The sequence below is a fragment of the Hyla sarda genome, unplaced genomic scaffold, assembly GCF_029499605.1.
Source record: "Hyla sarda isolate aHylSar1 unplaced genomic scaffold, aHylSar1.hap1 scaffold_685, whole genome shotgun sequence".
NCBI lineage: Eukaryota > Metazoa > Chordata > Amphibia > Anura > Hylidae > Hyla > Hyla sarda.
This window is the reverse complement of record NW_026610702.1, coordinates 83,320-103,664: the sequence shown is the minus strand read 5'-3', so window position 1 is coordinate 103,664 and position 20,345 is coordinate 83,320. Positions and strand designations below refer to the sequence as shown.

The window sequence follows — 20,345 nt, the reverse complement described above, 5'->3', positions numbered from 1 at the left end:
GTGACATTTCTGCGACTTTAGCTTCTAGAGCATTTTTACAACATTATACATAGGTGCTGAATACATAAAAAGCGACTGTTCAGCGACAGACAAGTCGCATCGGCTGAAAGTAGGCCAGAATGTCAGTCCATGTTGGAGCAGGTTTAGATACAGTCTAAAGTATAGATCTCAAAGTCTGTGCACAGAATTTAGCAAGGGCCTCGCACCTTCTGATGCATCAGGTAGGTGCACAATAGCATAGCCTAACCCTCTGTACTTTGGTCTATATTGATGCGGGACATAGACAGCCAGCTGATGACCAATCCATTAGTGCAATGGATGGCTGGAAGCATTTGTCTTTGCCTTTGCAATACCACAGAAGCAATGCATGGTCAATGTACAGCAATGACACACCTGTGTGAACAGCCAGGAGACCCCCCCCCCCCCCCCATGTTATGTTACATAGTTACATAGTTAGTACGGTCGAAAAAAGACATATGTCCATCAAGTTCAACCAGGGAATTAAGGGGTAGGGGTGTGGCGCGATATTGGGGAAGGGATGAGATTTTATATTTCTTCATAAGCATTAATCTTATTTTGTCAATTAGGAACATTCAGCACCCACCCGCTATCAAGGCAGCTGCCTATCATGTCATGCCCTACCTGCACAGGTGTGCTGGCTACTCAAATGATCCAATTAAGGAGGCCATTTAGTCAGCAGCAGCAGAAGTCCTGTGCCTGGACGCTCCAACAGGGGCCAGACACAAGCAGAAGCAGAAGCAGCAGAAGCAGCAGCAGCAGCACCACCTTTTGTTTTTTGGCTGCAGCAGCAAGGCCCACAGGGCTGGCTAGCTGGCTAGCCAGCAAGCAGGTAGCAATGAAAGTAGGAATCTTTCTTTTTAACCCTGTAAGGGGGTGGTGCACTGTACCCGAAGATACTGCCATATCGGGTCAATGCATAGGGCGACGGAAGCAAGCTTCGAAATCGGCCCCCGTTCTCAAAAATCCATTTAATATATGGTCCCCAGATAGGGGACGTATCAGATATTAAACTGATAAGAACAGATACTACACTTGATCTTAGCCAAAAGGCCGAGAAGCGATAACCGTGAAAGGGGCGGGCCCAACAAGGTCCCCTTCATGGGCACTATCACTGCTTGCTGTCAGGGAGGCTGCCAGACAATTTTCCATGCACACTCTGGGCTGGGGGGCAGTCAACCACCAGTACACACAGCAGAACCTAAACCCATACCATTATTGCTAAGCAGCAAGACAGGGGCCCATTGCACTCCCACGGGGCCTTTTTAAATGCAATCCATAACCCGGATTTGCCAGGAACCCTTCTTACTCCTCCTACTTGCATGTGACACTGGGCTTAGGATCTGCATAGGAAACACACACACAAGCACACACCTACCTTTGTTGCCTGCAGATGCCTCCTTGGCTGTCCCCAAACGGTATCAAACCAACACCCACGGGAAGCTGTAAGCATAGAGGACATGCCTGCACCCCATTGGACTTACCTGTGTGGGTTAAATCCGGGTTATTTGACAACCTATGGCGGTGATGGTTCTGCTCAGGCAGAGCAGTGCTGATGCTCCTCATAAAGCTGTCGCTGCTGTGAAGGTTCTAGGTGACATCACAAATCCCTATGGTTACATACACAACAAAGCTGGGTTGTTGTTGTTTACACTCTGCAAGGCCTGTGGAAGTGAGTGACATCATAGCACTGTAGTTCTGAGGGTTCTAGATGGATGCAACAATCTCCTGTTGCTTCTATGAAGGCCATAATAGACGACATCACCAAACAGCTCCATAGTCACATACACAGCAAAGGAGAGATGTTGTTTACACCTAGTGATGTCAGTGGTATTGAGTGACATCACAGCACAGTGCTAAGGCTCCTGGGCCTGGACACAGCAGCGGCTGCAATATCTCAACGGAGAATACGTTTATATATATGTGTGTGTGTGCGCGTATATATATATATATATATATATATATATATATATATATATATATATTTCTCCGCCGAAATCACTTTTAAACCCATTTCCACCTTTTTTTCCCTTCTCTTCCTCTTACTTTTTTTTCACGTTTTTTTACGTTTTTCTCCTTTTCGCCTCTTTTCTGGGCGTATTATTCTTCTTTTTCTTCTTTTTTTTCGTATAATGCATACCCCATCAGTGCAGCAATGCTTATTCAATACCGCCAGCAGATGGAGACACTGGGGGATAATTTTCTAAGGATTTATACTGATTTTTCCTGTCTGAATTTGTCGCACAGAAAGTTGCAGGCCAAATATGTGTGACATTTCTGCGACTTTAGCTTCTAGAGCATTTTTACAACATTATACATAGGTGCTGAATACATAAAAAGCGACTGTTCAGCGACAGACAAGTCGCATCGGCTGAAAGTAGGCCAGAATGTCAGTCCATGTTGGAGCAGGTTTAGATACAGTCTAAAGTATAGATCTCAAAGTCTGTGCACAGAATTTAGCAAGGGCCTCGCACCTTCTGATGCATCAGGTAGGTGCACAATAGCATAGCCTAACCCTCTGTACTTTGGTCTATATTGATGCGGGACATAGACAGCCAGCTGATGACCAATCCATTAGTGCAATGGATGGCTGGAAGCATTTGTCTTTGCCTTTGCAATACCACAGAAGCAATGCATGGTCAATGTACAGCAATGACACACCTGTGTGAACAGCCAGGAGACCCCCCCCCCCCCCCCCCCCATGTTATGTTACATAGTTACATAGTTAGTACGGTCGAAAAAAGACATATGTCCATCAAGTTCAACCAGGGAATTAAGGGGTAGGGGTGTGGCGCGATATTGGGGAAGGGATGAGATTTTATATTTCTTCATAAGCATTAATCTTATTTTGTCAATTAGGAACATTCAGCACCCACCCGCTATCAAGGCAGCTGCCTATCATGTCATGCCCTACCTGCACAGGTGTGCTGGCTACTCAAATGATCCAATTAAGGAGGCCATTTAGTCAGCAGCAGCAGAAGTCCTGTGCCTGGACGCTCCAACAGGGGCCAGACACAAGCAGAAGCAGAAGCAGCAGAAGCAGCAGCAGCAGCACCACCTTTTGTTTTTTGGCTGCAGCAGCAAGGCCCACAGGGCTGGCTAGCTGGCTAGCCAGCAAGCAGGTAGCAATGAAAGTAGGAATCTTTCTTTTTAACCCTGTAAGGGGGTGGTGCACTGTACCCGAAGATACTGCCATATCGGGTCAATGCATAGGGCGACGGAAGCAAGCTTCGAAATCGGCCCCCGTTCTCAAAAATCCATTTAATATATGGTCCCCAGATAGGGGACGTATCAGATATTAAACTGATAAGAACAGATACTACACTTGATCTTAGCCAAAAGGCCGAGAAGCGATAACCGTGAAAGGGGCGGGCCCAACAAGGTCCCCTTCATGGGCACTATCACTGCTTGCTGTCAGGGAGGCTGCCAGACAATTTTCCATGCACACTCTGGGCTGGGGGGCAGTCAACCACCAGTACACACAGCAGAACCTAAACCCATACCATTATTGCTAAGCAGCAAGACAGGGGCCCATTGCACTCCCACGGGGCCTTTTTAAATGCAATCCATAACCCGGATTTGCCAGGAACCCTTCTTACTCCTCCTACTTGCATGTGACACTGGGCTTAGGATCTGCATAGGAAACACACACACAAGCACACACCTACCTTTGTTGCCTGCAGATGCCTCCTTGGCTGTCCCCAAACGGTATCAAACCAACACCCACGGGAAGCTGTAAGCATAGAGGACATGCCTGCACCCCATTGGACTTACCTGTGTGGGTTAAATCCGGGTTATTTGACAACCTATGGCGGTGATGGTTCTGCTCAAGCAGAGCAGTGCTGATGCTCCTCATAAAGCTGTCGCTGCTGTGAAGGTTCTAGGTGACATCACAAATCCCTATGGTTACATACACAACAAAGCTGGGTTGTTGTTGTTTACACTCTGCAAGGCCTGTGGAAGTGAGTGACATCATAGCACTGTAGTTCTGAGGGTTCTAGATGGATGCAACAATCTCCTGTTGCTTCTATGAAGGCCATAATAGACGACATCACCAAACAGCTCCATAGTCACATACACAGCAAAGGAGAGATGTTGTTTACACCTAGTGATGTCAGTGGTATTGAGTGACATCACAGCACAGTGCTAAGGCTCCTGGGCCTGGACACAGCAGCGGCTGCAATATCTCAACGGAGAATACGTTTATATATATGTGTGTGTGTGCGCGTATATATATATATATATATATATATATATATATATATATATATATATATTTCTCCGCCGAAATCACTTTTAAACCCATTTCCACCTTTTTTTCCCTTCTCTTCCTCTTACTTTCTTTTCACGTTTTTTTACGTTTTTCTCCTTTTCGCCTCTTTTCTGGGCGTATTATTCTTCTTTTTCTTCTTTTTTTTCGTCTAATGCATACCCCATCAGTGCAGCAATGCTTATTCAATACCGCCAGCAGATGGAGACACTGGGGGATAATTTTCTAAGGATTTATACTGATTTTTCCTGTCTGAATTTGTCGCACAGAAAGTTGCAGGCCAAATATGTGTGACATTTCTGCGACTTTAGCTTCTAGAGCATTTTTACAACATTATACATAGGTGCTGAATACATAAAAAGCGACTGTTCAGCGACAGACAAGTCGCATCGGCTGAAAGTAGGCCAGAATGTCAGTCCATGTTGGAGCAGGTTTAGATACAGTCTAAAGTATAGATCTCAAAGTCTGTGCACAGAATTTAGCAAGGGCCTCGCACCTTCTGATGCATCAGGTAGGTGCACAATAGCATAGCCTAACCCTCTGTACTTTGGTCTATATTGATGCGGGACATAGACAGCCAGCTGATGACCAATCCATTAGTGCAATGGATGGCTGGAAGCATTTGTCTTTGCCTTTGCAATACCACAGAAGCAATGCATGGTCAATGTACAGCAATGACACACCTGTGTGAACAGCCAGGAGACCCCCCCCCCCCCCCCCATGTTATGTTACATAGTTACATAGTTAGTACGGTCGAAAAAAGACATATGTCCATCAAGTTCAACCAGGGAATTAAGGGGTAGGGGTGTGGCGCGATATTGGGGAAGGGATGAGATTTTATATTTCTTCATAAGCATTAATCTTATTTTGTCAATTAGGAACATTCAGCACCCACCCGCTATCAAGGCAGCTGCCTATCATGTCATGCCCTACCTGCACAGGTGTGCTGGCTACTCAAATGATCCAATTAAGGAGGCCATTTAGTCAGCAGCAGCAGAAGTCCTGTGCCTGGACGCTCCAACAGGGGCCAGACACAAGCAGAAGCAGAAGCAGCAGAAGCAGCAGCAGCAGCACCACCTTTTGTTTTTTGGCTGCAGCAGCAAGGCCCACAGGGCTGGCTAGCTGGCTAGCCAGCAAGCAGGTAGCAATGAAAGTAGGAATCTTTCTTTTTAACCCTGTAAGGGGGTGGTGCACTGTACCCGAAGATACTGCCATATCGGGTCAATGCATAGGGCGACGGAAGCAAGCTTCGAAATCGGCCCCCGTTCTCAAAAATCCATTTAATATATGGTCCCCAGATAGGGGACGTATCAGATATTAAACTGATAAGAACAGATACTACACTTGATCTTAGCCAAAAGGCCGAGAAGCGATAACCGTGAAAGGGGCGGGCCCAACAAGGTCCCCTTCATGGGCACTATCACTGCTTGCTGTCAGGGAGGCTGCCAGACAATTTTCCATGCACACTCTGGGCTGGGGGGCAGTCAACCACCAGTACACACAGCAGAACCTAAACCCATACCATTATTGCTAAGCAGCAAGACAGGGGCCCATTGCACTCCCACGGGGCCTTTTTAAATGCAATCCATAACCCGGATTTGCCAGGAACCCTTCTTACTCCTCCTACTTGCATGTGACACTGGGCTTAGGATCTGCATAGGAAACACACACACAAGCACACACCTACCTTTGTTGCCTGCAGATGCCTCCTTGGCTGTCCCCAAACGGTATCAAACCAACACCCACGGGAAGCTGTAAGCATAGAGGACATGCCTGCACCCCATTGGACTTACCTGTGTGGGTTAAATCCGGGTTATTTGACAACCTATGGCGGTGATGGTTCTGCTCAGGCAGAGCAGTGCTGATGCTCCTCATAAAGCTGTCGCTGCTGTGAAGGTTCTAGGTGACATCACAAATCCCTATGGTTACATACACAACAAAGCTGGGTTGTTGTTGTTTACACTCTGCAAGGCCTGTGGAAGTGAGTGACATCATAGCACTGTAGTTCTGAGGGTTCTAGATGGATGCAACAATCTCCTGTTGCTTCTATGAAGGCCATAATAGACGACATCACCAAACAGCTCCATAGTCACATACACAGCAAAGGAGAGATGTTGTTTACACCTAGTGATGTCAGTGGTATTGAGTGACATCACAGCACAGTGCTAAGGCTCCTGGGCCTGGACACAGCAGCGGCTGCAATATCTCAACGGAGAATACGTTTATATATATGTGTGTGTGTGCGCGTATATATATATATATATATATATATATATATATATATATATATATTTCTCCGCCGAAATCACTTTTAAACCCATTTCCACCTTTTTTTCCCTTCTCTTCCTCTTACTTTTTTTTCACGTTTTTTTACGTTTTTCTCCTTTTCGCCTCTTTTCTGGGCGTATTATTCTTCTTTTTCTTCTTTTTTTTCGTCTAATGCATACCCCATCAGTGCAGCAATGCTTATTCAATACCGCCAGCAGATGGAGACACTGGGGGATAATTTTCTAAGGATTTATACTGATTTTTCCTGTCTGAATTTGTCGCACAGAAAGTTGCAGGCCAAATATGTGTGACATTTCTGCGACTTTAGCTTCTAGAGCATTTTTACAACATTATACATAGGTGCTGAATACATAAAAAGCGACTGTTCAGCGACAGACAAGTCGCATCGGCTGAAAGTAGGCCAGAATGTCAGTCCATGTTGGAGCAGGTTTAGATACAGTCTAAAGTATAGATCTCAAAGTCTGTGCACAGAATTTAGCAAGGGCCTCGCACCTTCTGATGCATCAGGTAGGTGCACAATAGCATAGCCTAACCCTCTGTACTTTGGTCTATATTGATGCGGGACATAGACAGCCAGCTGATGACCAATCCATTAGTGCAATGGATGGCTGGAAGCATTTGTCTTTGCCTTTGCAATACCACAGAAGCAATGCATGGTCAATGTACAGCAATGACACACCTGTGTGAACAGCCAGGAGACCCCCCCCCATGTTATGTTACATAGTTACATAGTTAGTACGGTCGAAAAAAGACATATGTCCATCAAGTTCAACCAGGGAATTAAGGGGTAGGGGTGTGGCGCGATATTGGGGAAGGGATGAGATTTTATATTTCTTCATAAGCATTAATCTTATTTTGTCAATTAGGAACATTCAGCACCCACCCGCTATCAAGGCAGCTGCCTATCATGTCATGCCCTACCTGCACAGGTGTGCTGGCTACTCAAATGATCCAATTAAGGAGGCCATTTAGTCAGCAGCAGCAGAAGTCCTGTGCCTGGACGCTCCAACAGGGGCCAGACACAAGCAGAAGCAGAAGCAGCAGAAGCAGCAGCAGCAGCAGCACCACCTTTTGTTTTTTGGCTGCAGCAGCAAGGCCCACAGGGCTGGCTAGCTGGCTAGCCAGCAAGCAGGTAGCAATGAAAGTAGGAATCTTTCTTTTTAACCCTGTAAGGGGGTGGTGCACTGTACCCGAAGATACTGCCATATCGGGTCAATGCATAGGGCGACGGAAGCAAGCTTCGAAATCGGCCCCCGTTCTCAAAAATCCATTTAATATATGGTCCCCAGATAGGGGACGTATCAGATATTAAACTGATAAGAACAGATACTACACTTGATCTTAGCCAAAAGGCCGAGAAGCGATAACCGTGAAAGGGGCGGGCCCAACAAGGTCCCCTTCATGGGCACTATCACTGCTTGCTGTCAGGGAGGCTGCCAGACAATTTTCCATGCACACTCTGGGCTGGGGGGCAGTCAACCACCAGTACACACAGCAGAACCTAAACCCATACCATTATTGCTAAGCAGCAAGACAGGGGCCCATTGCACTCCCACGGGGCCTTTTTAAATGCAATCCATAACCCGGATTTGCCAGGAACCCTTCTTACTCCTCCTACTTGCATGTGACACTGGGCTTAGGATCTGCATAGGAAACACACACACAAGCACACACCTACCTTTGTTGCCTGCAGATGCCTCCTTGGCTGTCCCCAAACGGTATCAAACCAACACCCACGGGAAGCTGTAAGCATAGAGGACATGCCTGCACCCCATTGGACTTACCTGTGTGGGTTAAATCCGGGTTATTTGACAACCTATGGCGGTGATGGTTCTGCTCAGGCAGAGCAGTGCTGATGCTCCTCATAAAGCTGTCGCTGCTGTGAAGGTTCTAGGTGACATCACAAATCCCTATGGTTACATACACAACAAAGCTGGGTTGTTGTTGTTTACACTCTGCAAGGCCTGTGGAAGTGAGTGACATCATAGCACTGTAGTTCTGAGGGTTCTAGATGGATGCAACAATCTCCTGTTGCTTCTATGAAGGCCATAATAGACGACATCACCAAACAGCTCCATAGTCACATACACAGCAAAGGAGAGATGTTGTTTACACCTAGTGATGTCAGTGGTATTGAGTGACATCACAGCACAGTGCTAAGGCTCCTGGGCCTAGACACAGCAGCGGCTGCAATATCTCAACGGAGAATACGTTTATATATATGTGTGTGTGTGCGCGTATATATATATATATATATATATATATATATATATTTCTCCGCCGAAATCACTTTTAAACCCATTTCCACCTTTTTTTCCCTTCTCTTCCTCTTACTTTTTTTTCACGTTTTTTTACGTTTTTCTCCTTTTCGCCTCTTTTCTGGGCGTATTATTCTTCTTTTTCTTCTTTTTTTTCGTCTAATGCATACCCCATCAGTGCAGCAATGCTTATTCAATACCGCCAGCAGATGGAGACACTGGGGGATAATTTTCTAAGGATTTATACTGATTTTTCCTGTCTGAATTTGTCGCACAGAAAGTTGCAGGCCAAATATGTGTGACATTTCTGCGACTTTAGCTTCTAGAGCATTTTTACAACATTATACATAGGTGCTGAATACATAAAAAGCGACTGTTCAGCGACAGACAAGTCGCATCGGCTGAAAGTAGGCCAGAATGTCAGTCCATGTTGGAGCAGGTTTAGATACAGTCTAAAGTATAGATCTCAAAGTCTGTGCACAGAATTTAGCAAGGGCCTCGCACCTTCTGATGCATCAGGTAGGTGCACAATAGCATAGCCTAACCCTCTGTACTTTGGTCTATATTGATGCGGGACATAGACAGCCAGCTGATGACCAATCCATTAGTGCAATGGATGGCTGGAAGCATTTGTCTTTGCCTTTGCAATACCACAGAAGCAATGCATGGTCAATGTACAGCAATGACACACCTGTGTGAACAGCCAGGAGACCCCCCCCCCCCCCCCCATGTTATGTTACATAGTTACATAGTTAGTACGGTCGAAAAAAGACATATGTCCATCAAGTTCAACCAGGGAATTAAGGGGTAGGGGTGTGGCGCGATATTGGGGAAGGGATGAGATTTTATATTTCTTCATAAGCATTAATCTTATTTTGTCAATTAGGAACATTCAGCACCCACCCGCTATCAAGGCAGCTGCCTATCATGTCATGCCCTACCTGCACAGGTGTGCTGGCTACTCAAATGATCCAATTAAGGAGGCCATTTAGTCAGCAGCAGCAGAAGTCCTGTGCCTGGACGCTCCAACAGGGGCCAGACACAAGCAGAAGCAGAAGCAGCAGAAGCAGCAGCAGCAGCACCACCTTTTGTTTTTTGGCTGCAGCAGCAAGGCCCACAGGGCTGGCTAGCTGGCTAGCCAGCAAGCAGGTAGCAATGAAAGTAGGAATCTTTCTTTTTAACCCTGTAAGGGGGTGGTGCACTGTACCCGAAGATACTGCCATATCGGGTCAATGCATAGGGCGACGGAAGCAAGCTTCGAAATCGGCCCCCGTTCTCAAAAATCCATTTAATATATGGTCCCCAGATAGGGGACGTATCAGATATTAAACTGATAAGAACAGATACTACACTTGATCTTAGCCAAAAGGCCGAGAAGCGATAACCGTGAAAGGGGCGGGCCCAACAAGGTCCCCTTCATGGGCACTATCACTGCTTGCTGTCAGGGAGGCTGCCAGACAATTTTCCATGCACACTCTGGGCTGGGGGGCAGTCAACCACCAGTACACACAGCAGAACCTAAACCCATACCATTATTGCTAAGCAGCAAGACAGGGGCCCATTGCACTCCCACGGGGCCTTTTTAAATGCAATCCATAACCCGGATTTGCCAGGAACCCTTCTTACTCCTCCTACTTGCATGTGACACTGGGCTTAGGATCTGCATAGGAAACACACACACAAGCACACACCTACCTTTGTTGCCTGCAGATGCCTCCTTGGCTGTCCCCAAACGGTATCAAACCAACACCCACGGGAAGCTGTAAGCATAGAGGACATGCCTGCACCCCATTGGACTTACCTGTGTGGGTTAAATCCGGGTTATTTGACAACCTATGGCGGTGATGGTTCTGCTCAGGCAGAGCAGTGCTGATGCTCCTCATAAAGCTGTCGCTGCTGTGAAGGTTCTAGGTGACATCACAAATCCCTATGGTTACATACACAACAAAGCTGGGTTGTTGTTGTTTACACTCTGCAAGGCCTGTGGAAGTGAGTGACATCATAGCACTGTAGTTCTGAGGGTTCTAGATGGATGCAACAATCTCCTGTTGCTTCTATGAAGGCCATAATAGACGACATCACCAAACAGCTCCATAGTCACATACACAGCAAAGGAGAGATGTTGTTTACACCTAGTGATGTCAGTGGTATTGAGTGACATCACAGCACAGTGCTAAGGCTCCTGGGCCTGGACACAGCAGCGGCTGCAATATCTCAACGGAGAATACGTTTATATATATGTGTGTGTGTGCGCGTATATATATATATATATATATATATATATATATATATATTTCTCCGCCGAAATCACTTTTAAACCCATTTCCACCTTTTTTTCCCTTCTCTTCCTCTTACTTTTTTTTCACGTTTTTTTACGTTTTTCTCCTTTTCGCCTCTTTTCTGGGCGTATTATTCTTCTTTTTCTTCTTTTTTTTCGTCTAATGCATACCCCATCAGTGCAGCAATGCTTATTCAATACCGCCAGCAGATGGAGACACTGGGGGATAATTTTCTAAGGATTTATACTGATTTTTCCTGTCTGAATTTGTCGCACAGAAAGTTGCAGGCCAAATATGTGTGACATTTCTGCGACTTTAGCTTCTAGAGCATTTTTACAACATTATACATAGGTGCTGAATACATAAAAAGCGACTGTTCAGCGACAGACAAGTCGCATCGGCTGAAAGTAGGCCAGAATGTCAGTCCATGTTGGAGCAGGTTTAGATACAGTCTAAAGTATAGATCTCAAAGTCTGTGCACAGAATTTAGCAAGGGCCTCGCACCTTCTGATGCATCAGGTAGGTGCACAATAGCATAGCCTAACCCTCTGTACTTTGGTCTATATTGATGCGGGACATAGACAGCCAGCTGATGACCAATCCATTAGTGCAATGGATGGCTGGAAGCATTTGTCTTTGCCTTTGCAATACCACAGAAGCAATGCATGGTCAATGTACAGCAATGACACACCTGTGTGAACAGCCAGGAGACCCCCCCCCCCCCCCCCCATGTTATGTTACATAGTTACATAGTTAGTACGGTCGAAAAAAGACATATGTCCATCAAGTTCAACCAGGGAATTAAGGGGTAGGGGTGTGGCGCGATATTGGGGAAGGGATGAGATTTTATATTTCTTCATAAGCATTAATCTTATTTTGTCAATTAGGAACATTCAGCACCCACCCGCTATCAAGGCAGCTGCCTATCATGTCATGCCCTACCTGCACAGGTGTGCTGGCTACTCAAATGATCCAATTAAGGAGGCCATTTAGTCAGCAGCAGCAGAAGTCCTGTGCCTGGACGCTCCAACAGGGGCCAGACACAAGCAGAAGCAGAAGCAGCAGAAGCAGCAGCAGCAGCACCACCTTTTGTTTTTTGGCTGCAGCAGCAGCAAGGCCCACAGGGCTGGCTAGCTGGCTAGCCAGCAAGCAGGTAGCAATGAAAGTAGGAATCTTTCTTTTTAACCCTGTAAGGGGGTGGTGCACTGTACCCGAAGATACTGCCATATCGGGTCAATGCATAGGGCGACGGAAGCAAGCTTCGAAATCGGCCCCCGTTCTCAAAAATCCATTTAATATATGGTCCCCAGATAGGGGACGTATCAGATATTAAACTGATAAGAACAGATACTACACTTGATCTTAGCCAAAAGGCCGAGAAGCGATAACCGTGAAAGGGGCGGGCCCAACAAGGTCCCCTTCATGGGCACTATCACTGCTTGCTGTCAGGGAGGCTGCCAGACAATTTTCCATGCACACTCTGGGCTGGGGGGCAGTCAACCACCAGTACACACAGCAGAACCTAAACCCATACCATTATTGCTAAGCAGCAAGACAGGGGCCCATTGCACTCCCACGGGGCCTTTTTAAATGCAATCCATAACCCGGATTTGCCAGGAACCCTTCTTACTCCTCCTACTTGCATGTGACACTGGGCTTAGGATCTGCATAGGAAACACACACACAAGCACACACCTACCTTTGTTGCCTGCAGATGCCTCCTTGGCTGTCCCCAAACGGTATCAAACCAACACCCACGGGAAGCTGTAAGCATAGAGGACATGCCTGCACCCCATTGGACTTACCTGTGTGGGTTAAATCCGGGTTATTTGACAACCTATGGCGGTGATGGTTCTGCTCAGGCAGAGCAGTGCTGATGCTCCTCATAAAGCTGTCGCTGCTGTGAAGGTTCTAGGTGACATCACAAATCCCTATGGTTACATACACAACAAAGCTGGGTTGTTGTTGTTTACACTCTGCAAGGCCTGTGGAAGTGAGTGACATCATAGCACTGTAGTTCTGAGGGTTCTAGATGGATGCAACAATCTCCTGTTGCTTCTATGAAGGCCATAATAGACGACATCACCAAACAGCTCCATAGTCACATACACAGCAAAGGAGAGATGTTGTTTACACCTAGTGATGTCAGTGGTATTGAGTGACATCACAGCACAGTGCTAAGGCTCCTGGGCCTGGACACAGCAGCGGCTGCAATATCTCAACGGAGAATACGTTTATATATATGTGTGTGTGTGCGCGTATATATATATATATATATATATATATATATATTTCTCCGCCGAAATCACTTTTAAACCCATTTCCACCTTTTTTTCCCTTCTCTTCCTCTTACTTTTTTTTCACGTTTTTTTACGTTTTTCTCCTTTTCGCCTCTTTTCTGGGCGTATTATTCTTCTTTTTCTTCTTTTTTTTCGTCTAATGCATACCCCATCAGTGCAGCAATGCTTATTCAATACCGCCAGCAGATGGAGACACTGGGGGATAATTTTCTAAGGATTTATACTGATTTTTCCTGTCTGAATTTGTCGCACAGAAAGTTGCAGGCCAAATATGTGTGACATTTCTGCGACTTTAGCTTCTAGAGCATTTTTACAACATTATACATAGGTGCTGAATACATAAAAAGCGACTGTTCAGCGACAGACAAGTCGCATCGGCTGAAAGTAGGCCAGAATGTCAGTCCATGTTGGAGCAGGTTTAGATACAGTCTAAAGTATAGATCTCAAAGTCTGTGCACAGAATTTAGCAAGGGCCTCGCACCTTCTGATGCATCAGGTAGGTGCACAATAGCATAGCCTAACCCTCTGTACTTTGGTCTATATTGATGCGGGACATAGACAGCCAGCTGATGACCAATCCATTAGTGCAATGGATGGCTGGAAGCATTTGTCTTTGCCTTTGCAATACCACAGAAGCAATGCATGGTCAATGTACAGCAATGACACACCTGTGTGAACAGCCAGGAGACCCCCCCCCCCCCCCCCCCATGTTATGTTACATAGTTACATAGTTAGTACGGTCGAAAAAAGACATATGTCCATCAAGTTCAACCAGGGAATTAAGGGGTAGGGGTGTGGCGCGATATTGGGGAAGGGATGAGATTTTATATTTCTTCATAAGCATTAATCTTATTTTGTCAATTAGGAACATTCAGCACCCACCCGCTATCAAGGCAGCTGCCTATCATGTCATGCCCTACCTGCACAGGTGTGCTGGCTACTCAAATGATCCAATTAAGGAGGCCATTTAGTCAGCAGCAGCAGAAGTCCTGTGCCTGGACGCTCCAACAGGGGCCAGACACAAGCAGAAGCAGAAGCAGCAGAAGCAGCAGCAGCAGCACCACCTTTTGTTTTTTGGCTGCAGCAGCAAGGCCCACAGGGCTGGCTAGCTGGCTAGCCAGCAAGCAGGTAGCAATGAAAGTAGGAATCTTTCTTTTTAACCCTGTAAGGGGGTGGTGCACTGTACCCGAAGATACTGCCATATCGGGTCAATGCATAGGGCGACGGAAGCAAGCTTCGAAATCGGCCCCCGTTCTCAAAAATCCATTTAATATATGGTCCCCAGATAGGGGACGTATCAGATATTAAACTGATAAGAACAGATACTACACTTGATCTTAGCCAAAAGGCCGAGAAGCGATAACCGTGAAAGGGGCGGGCCCAACAAGGTCCCCTTCATGGGCACTATCACTGCTTGCTGTCAGGGAGGCTGCCAGACAATTTTCCATGCACACTCTGGGCTGGGGGGCAGTCAACCACCAGTACACACAGCAGAACCTAAACCCATACCATTATTGCTAAGCAGCAAGACAGGGGCCCATTGCACTCCCACGGGGCCTTTTTAAATGCAATCCATAACCCGGATTTGCCAGGAACCCTTCTTACTCCTCCTACTTGCATGTGACACTGGGCTTAGGATCTGCATAGGAAACACACACACAAGCACACACCTACCTTTGTTGCCTGCAGATGCCTCCTTGGCTGTCCCCAAACGGTATCAAACCAACACCCACGGGAAGCTGTAAGCATAGAGGACATGCCTGCACCCCATTGGACTTACCTGTGTGGGTTAAATCCGGGTTATTTGACAACCTATGGCGGTGATGGTTCTGCTCAGGCAGAGCAGTGCTGATGCTCCTCATAAAGCTGTCGCTGCTGTGAAGGTTCTAGGTGACATCACAAATCCCTATGGTTACATACACAACAAAGCTGGGTTGTTGTTGTTTACACTCTGCAAGGCCTGTGGAAGTGAGTGACATCATAGCACTGTAGTTCTGAGGGTTCTAGATGGATGCAACAATCTCCTGTTGCTTCTATGAAGGCCATAATAGACGACATCACCAAACAGCTCCATAGTCACATACACAGCAAAGGAGAGATGTTGTTTACACCTAGTGATGTCAGTGGTATTGAGTGACATCACAGCACAGTGCTAAGGCTCCTGGGCCTGGACACAGCAGCGGCTGCAATATCTCAACGGAGAATACGTTTATATATATGTGTGTGTGTGCGCGTATATATATATATATATATATATATATATATATATATATATTTCTCCGCCGAAATCACTTTTAAACCCATTTCCACCTTTTTTTCCCTTCTCTTCCTCTTACTTTTTTTTCACGTTTTTTTACGTTTTTCTCCTTTTCGCCTCTTTTCTGGGCGTATTATTCTTCTTTTTCTTCTTTTTTTTCGTCTAATGCATACCCCATCAGTGCAGCAATGCTTATTCAATACCGCCAGCAGATGGAGACACTGGGGGATAATTTTCTAAGGATTTATACTGATTTTTCCTGTCTGAATTTGTCGCACAGAAAGTTGCAGGCCAAATATGTGTGACATTTCTGCGACTTTAGCTTCTAGAGCATTTTTACAACATTATACATAGGTGCTGAATACATAAAAAGCGACTGTTCAGCGACAGACAAGTCGCATCGGCTGAAAGTAGGCCAGAATGTCAGTCCATGTTGGAGCAGGTTTAGATACAGTCTAAAGTATAGATCTCAAAGTCTGTGCACAGAATTTAGCAAGGGCCTCGCACCTTCTGATGCATCAGGTAGGTGCACAATAGCATAGCCTAACCCTCTGTACTTTGGTCTATATTGATGCGGGACATAGACAGCCAGCTGATGACCAATCCATTAGTGCAATGGATGGCTGGAAGCATTTGTCTTTGCCTTTGCAATACCACAGAAGCAATGCATGGTCAATGTACAGCAATGACACACCTGTGTGAACAGCCAGGAGACCCCCCCCCCCCCCCCCCATGTTATGTTACATAGTTACATAGTTAGTACGGTCGAAAAAAGACATATGTCCATCAAGTTCAACCAGGGAATTAAGGGGTAGGGGTGTGGCGCGATATTGGGGAAGGGATGAGATTTTATATTTCTTCATAAGCATTAATCTTATTTTGTCTATTAGGAACATTCAGCACCCACCCGCTATCAAGGCAGCTGCCTATCATGTCATGCCCTACCTGCACAGGTGTGCTGGCTACTCAAATGATCCAATTAAGGAGGCCATTTAGTCAGCAGCAGCAGAAGTCCTGTGCCTGGACGCTCCAACAGGGGCCAGACACAAGCAGAAGCAGCAGAAGCAGCAGCAGCAGCAGCAGCAGCACCACCTTTTGTTTTTTGGCTGCAGCAGCAAGGCCCACAGGGCTGGCTAGCTGGCTAGCCAGCAAGCAGGTAGCAATGAAAGTAGGAATCTTTCTTTTTAACCCTGTAAGGGGGTGGTGCACTGTACCCGAAGATACTGCCATATCGGGTCAATGCATAGGGCGACGGAAGCAAGCTTCGAAATCGGCCCCCGTTCTCAAAAATCCATTTAATATATGGTCCCCAGATAGGGGACGTATCAGATATTAAACTGATAAGAACAGATACTACACTTGATCTTAGCCAAAAGGCCGAGAAGCGATAACCGTGAAAGGGGCGGGCCCAACAAGGTCCCCTTCATGGGCACTATCACTGCTTGCTGTCAGGGAGGCTGCCAGACAATTTTCCATGCACACTCTGGGCTGGGGGGCAGTCAACCACCAGTACACACAGCAGAACCTAAACCCATACCATTATTGCTAAGCAGCAAGACAGGGGCCCATTGCACTCCCACGGGGCCTTTTTAAATGCAATCCATAACCCGGATTTGCCAGGAACCCTTCTTACTCCTCCTACTTGCATGTGACACTGGGCTTAGGATCTGCATAGGAAACACACACACAAGCACACACCTACCTTTGTTGCCTGCAGATGCCTCCTTGGCTGTCCCCAAACGGTATCAAACCAACACCCACGGGAAGCTGTAAGCATAGAGGACATGCCTGCACCCCATTGGACTTACCTGTGTGGGTTAAATCCGGGTTATTTGACAACCTATGGCGGTGATGGTTCTGCTCAGGCAGAGCAGTGCTGATGCTCCTCATAAAGCTGTCGCTGCTGTGAAGGTTCTAGGTGACATCACAAATCCCTATGGTTACATACACAACAAAGCTGGGTTGTTGTTGTTTACACTCTGCAAGGCCTGTGGAAGTGAGTGACATCATAGCACTGTAGTTCTGAGGGTTCTAGATGGATGCAACAATCTCCTGTTGCTTCTATGAAGGCCATAATAGACGACATCACCAAACAGCTCCATAGTCACATACACAGCAAAGGAGAGATGTTGTTTACACCTAGTGATGTCAGTGGTATTGAGTGACATCACAGCACAGTGCTAAGGCTCCTGGGCCTGGACACAACAGCGGCTGCAATATCTCAACGGAGAATACGTTTATATATATGTGTGTGTGTGCGCGTATATATATATATATATATATATATATATATATTTCTCCGCCGAAATCACTTTTAAACCCATTTCCACCTTTTTTTCCCTTCTCTTCCTCTTACTTTTTTTTCACGTTTTTTTACGTTTTTCTCCTTTTCGCCTCTTTTCTGGGCGTATTATTCTTCTTTTTCTTCTTTTTTTTCGTCTAATGCATACCCCATCAGTGCAGCAATGCTTATTCAATACCGCCAGCAGATGGAGACACTGGGGGATAATTTTCTAAGGATTTATACTGATTTTTCCTGTCTGAATTTGTCGCACAGAAAGTTGCAGGCCAAATATGTGTGACATTTCTGCGACTTTAGCTTCTAGAGCATTTTTACAACATTATACATAGGTGCTGAATACATAAAAAGCGACTGTTCAGCGACAGACAAGTCGCATCGGCTGAAAGTAGGCCAGAATGTCAGTCCATGTTGGAGCAGGTTTAGATACAGTCTAAAGTATAGATCTCAAAGTCTGTGCACAGAATTTAGCAAGGGCCTCGCACCTTCTGATGCATCAGGTAGGTGCACAATAGCATAGCCTAACCCTCTGTACTTTGGTCTATATTGATGCGGGACATAGACAGCCAGCTGATGACCAATCCATTAGTGCAATGGATGGCTGGAAGCATTTGTCTTTGCCTTTGCAATACCACAGAAGCAATGCATGGTCAATGTACAGCAATGACACACCTGTGTGAACAGCCAGGAGACCCCCCCCCCCCCCCCCCCATGTTATGTTACATAGTTACATAGTTAGTACGGTCGAAAAAAGACATATGTCCATCAAGTTCAACCAGGGAATTAAGGGGTAGGGGTGTGGCGCGATATTGGGGAAGGGATGAGATTTTATATTTCTTCATAAGCATTAATCTTATTTTGTCAATTAGGAACATTCAGCACCCACCCGCTATCAAGGCAGCTGCCTATCATGTCATGCCCTACCTGCACAGGTGTGCTGGCTACTCAAATGATCCAATTAAGGAGGCCATTTAGTCAGCAGCAGCAGAAGTCCTGTGCCTGGACGCTCCAACAGGGGCCAGACACAAGCAGAAGCAGAAGCAGCAGAAGCAGCAGCAGCAGCACCACCTTTTGTTTTTTGGCTGCAGCAGCAAGGCCCACAGGGCTGGCTAGCTGGCTAGCCAGCAAGCAGGTAGCAATGAAAGTAGGAATCTTTCTTTTTAACCCTGTAAGGGGGTGGTGCACTGTACCCGAAGATACTGCCATATCGGGTCAATGCATAGGGCGACGGAAGCAAGCTTCGAAATCGGCCCCCGTTCTCAAAAATCCATTTAATATATGGTCCCCAGATAGGGGACGTATCAGATATTAAACTGATAAGAACAGATACTACACTTGATCTTAGCCAAAAGGCCGAGAAGCGATAACCGTGAAAGGGGCGGGCCCAACAAGGTCCCCTTCATGGGCACTATCACTGCTTGCTGTCAGGGAGGCTGCCAGACAATTTTCCATGCACACTCTGGGCTGGGGGGCAGTCAACCACCAGTACACACAGCAGAACCTAAACCCATACCATTATTGCTAAGCAGCAAGACAGGGGCCCATTGCACTCCCACGGGGCCTTTTTAAATGCAATCCATAACCCGGATTTGCCAGGAACCCTTCTTACTCCTCCTACTTGCATGTGACACTGGGCTTAGGATCTGCATAGGAAACACACACACAAGCACACACCTACCTTTGTTGCCTGCAGATGCCTCCTTGGCTGTCCCCAAACGGTATCAAACCAACACCCACGGGAAGCTGTAAGCATAGAGGACATGCCTGCACCCCATTGGACTTACCTGTGTGGGTTAAATCCGGGTTATTTGACAACCTATGGCGGTGATGGTTCTGCTCAGGCAGAGCAGTGCTGATGCTCCTCATAAAGCTGTCGCTGCTGTGAAGGTTCTAGGTGACATCACAAATCCCTATGGTTACATACACAACAAAGCTGGGTTGTTGTTGTTTACACTCTGCAAGGCCTGTGGAAGTGAGTGACATCATAGCACTGTAGTTCTGAGGGTTCTAGATGGATGCAACAATCTCCTGTTGCTTCTATGAAGGCCATAATAGACGACATCACCAAACAGCTCCATAGTCACATACACAGCAAAGGAGAGATGTTGTTTACACCTAGTGATGTCAGTGGTATTGAGTGACATCACAGCACAGTGCTAAGGCTCCTGGGCCTGGACACAGCAGCGGCTGCAATATCTCAACGGAGAATACGTTTATATATATGTGTGTGTGTGCGCGTATATATATATATATATATATATATATATATATATATATATTTCTCCGCCGAAATCACTTTTAAACCCATTTCCACCTTTTTTTCCCTTCTCTTCCTCTTACTTTTTTTTCACGTTTTTTTACGTTTTTCTCCTTTT

The 20,345-nt window shown here is 46.2% G+C and overlaps 9 non-coding genes across 9 annotated transcripts; all 9 read right to left on the bottom strand.

Moving 5' to 3' along the window:
• Window positions 1–892: 892 nt before the first annotated feature.
• On the bottom strand, window positions 893–1,083 carry LOC130343536 (U2 spliceosomal RNA). Its single transcript, XR_008882837.1, has one exon. It is a non-coding gene; the product is annotated as a U2 spliceosomal RNA (small nuclear RNA).
• A 2,099-nt stretch (window positions 1,084–3,182) lies between these two features.
• LOC130343535 (U2 spliceosomal RNA) lies at window positions 3,183–3,373 on the bottom strand. The gene has a single exon (XR_008882836.1). It is a non-coding gene; the product is annotated as a U2 spliceosomal RNA (small nuclear RNA).
• Window positions 3,374–5,471: 2,098 nt separating this feature from the next.
• Window positions 5,472–5,662, bottom strand: LOC130343534 (U2 spliceosomal RNA). Its single transcript, XR_008882835.1, has one exon. It is a non-coding gene; the product is annotated as a U2 spliceosomal RNA (small nuclear RNA).
• A 2,089-nt stretch (window positions 5,663–7,751) lies between these two features.
• On the bottom strand, window positions 7,752–7,942 carry LOC130343533 (U2 spliceosomal RNA). The gene has a single exon (XR_008882834.1). It is a non-coding gene; the product is annotated as a U2 spliceosomal RNA (small nuclear RNA).
• Window positions 7,943–10,026: 2,084 nt separating this feature from the next.
• On the bottom strand, window positions 10,027–10,217 carry LOC130343532 (U2 spliceosomal RNA). The gene has a single exon (XR_008882833.1). It is a non-coding gene; the product is annotated as a U2 spliceosomal RNA (small nuclear RNA).
• Window positions 10,218–12,309: 2,092 nt separating this feature from the next.
• On the bottom strand, window positions 12,310–12,500 carry LOC130343531 (U2 spliceosomal RNA). Its single transcript, XR_008882832.1, has one exon. It is a non-coding gene; the product is annotated as a U2 spliceosomal RNA (small nuclear RNA).
• A 2,084-nt stretch (window positions 12,501–14,584) lies between these two features.
• LOC130343528 (U2 spliceosomal RNA) lies at window positions 14,585–14,775 on the bottom strand. Its single transcript, XR_008882830.1, has one exon. It is a non-coding gene; the product is annotated as a U2 spliceosomal RNA (small nuclear RNA).
• Window positions 14,776–16,869: 2,094 nt separating this feature from the next.
• Window positions 16,870–17,060, bottom strand: LOC130343527 (U2 spliceosomal RNA). Its single transcript, XR_008882829.1, has one exon. It is a non-coding gene; the product is annotated as a U2 spliceosomal RNA (small nuclear RNA).
• Window positions 17,061–19,144: 2,084 nt separating this feature from the next.
• LOC130343526 (U2 spliceosomal RNA) lies at window positions 19,145–19,335 on the bottom strand. The gene has a single exon (XR_008882828.1). It is a non-coding gene; the product is annotated as a U2 spliceosomal RNA (small nuclear RNA).
• Between the last annotated feature and the right edge of the window lie 1,010 nt (window positions 19,336–20,345).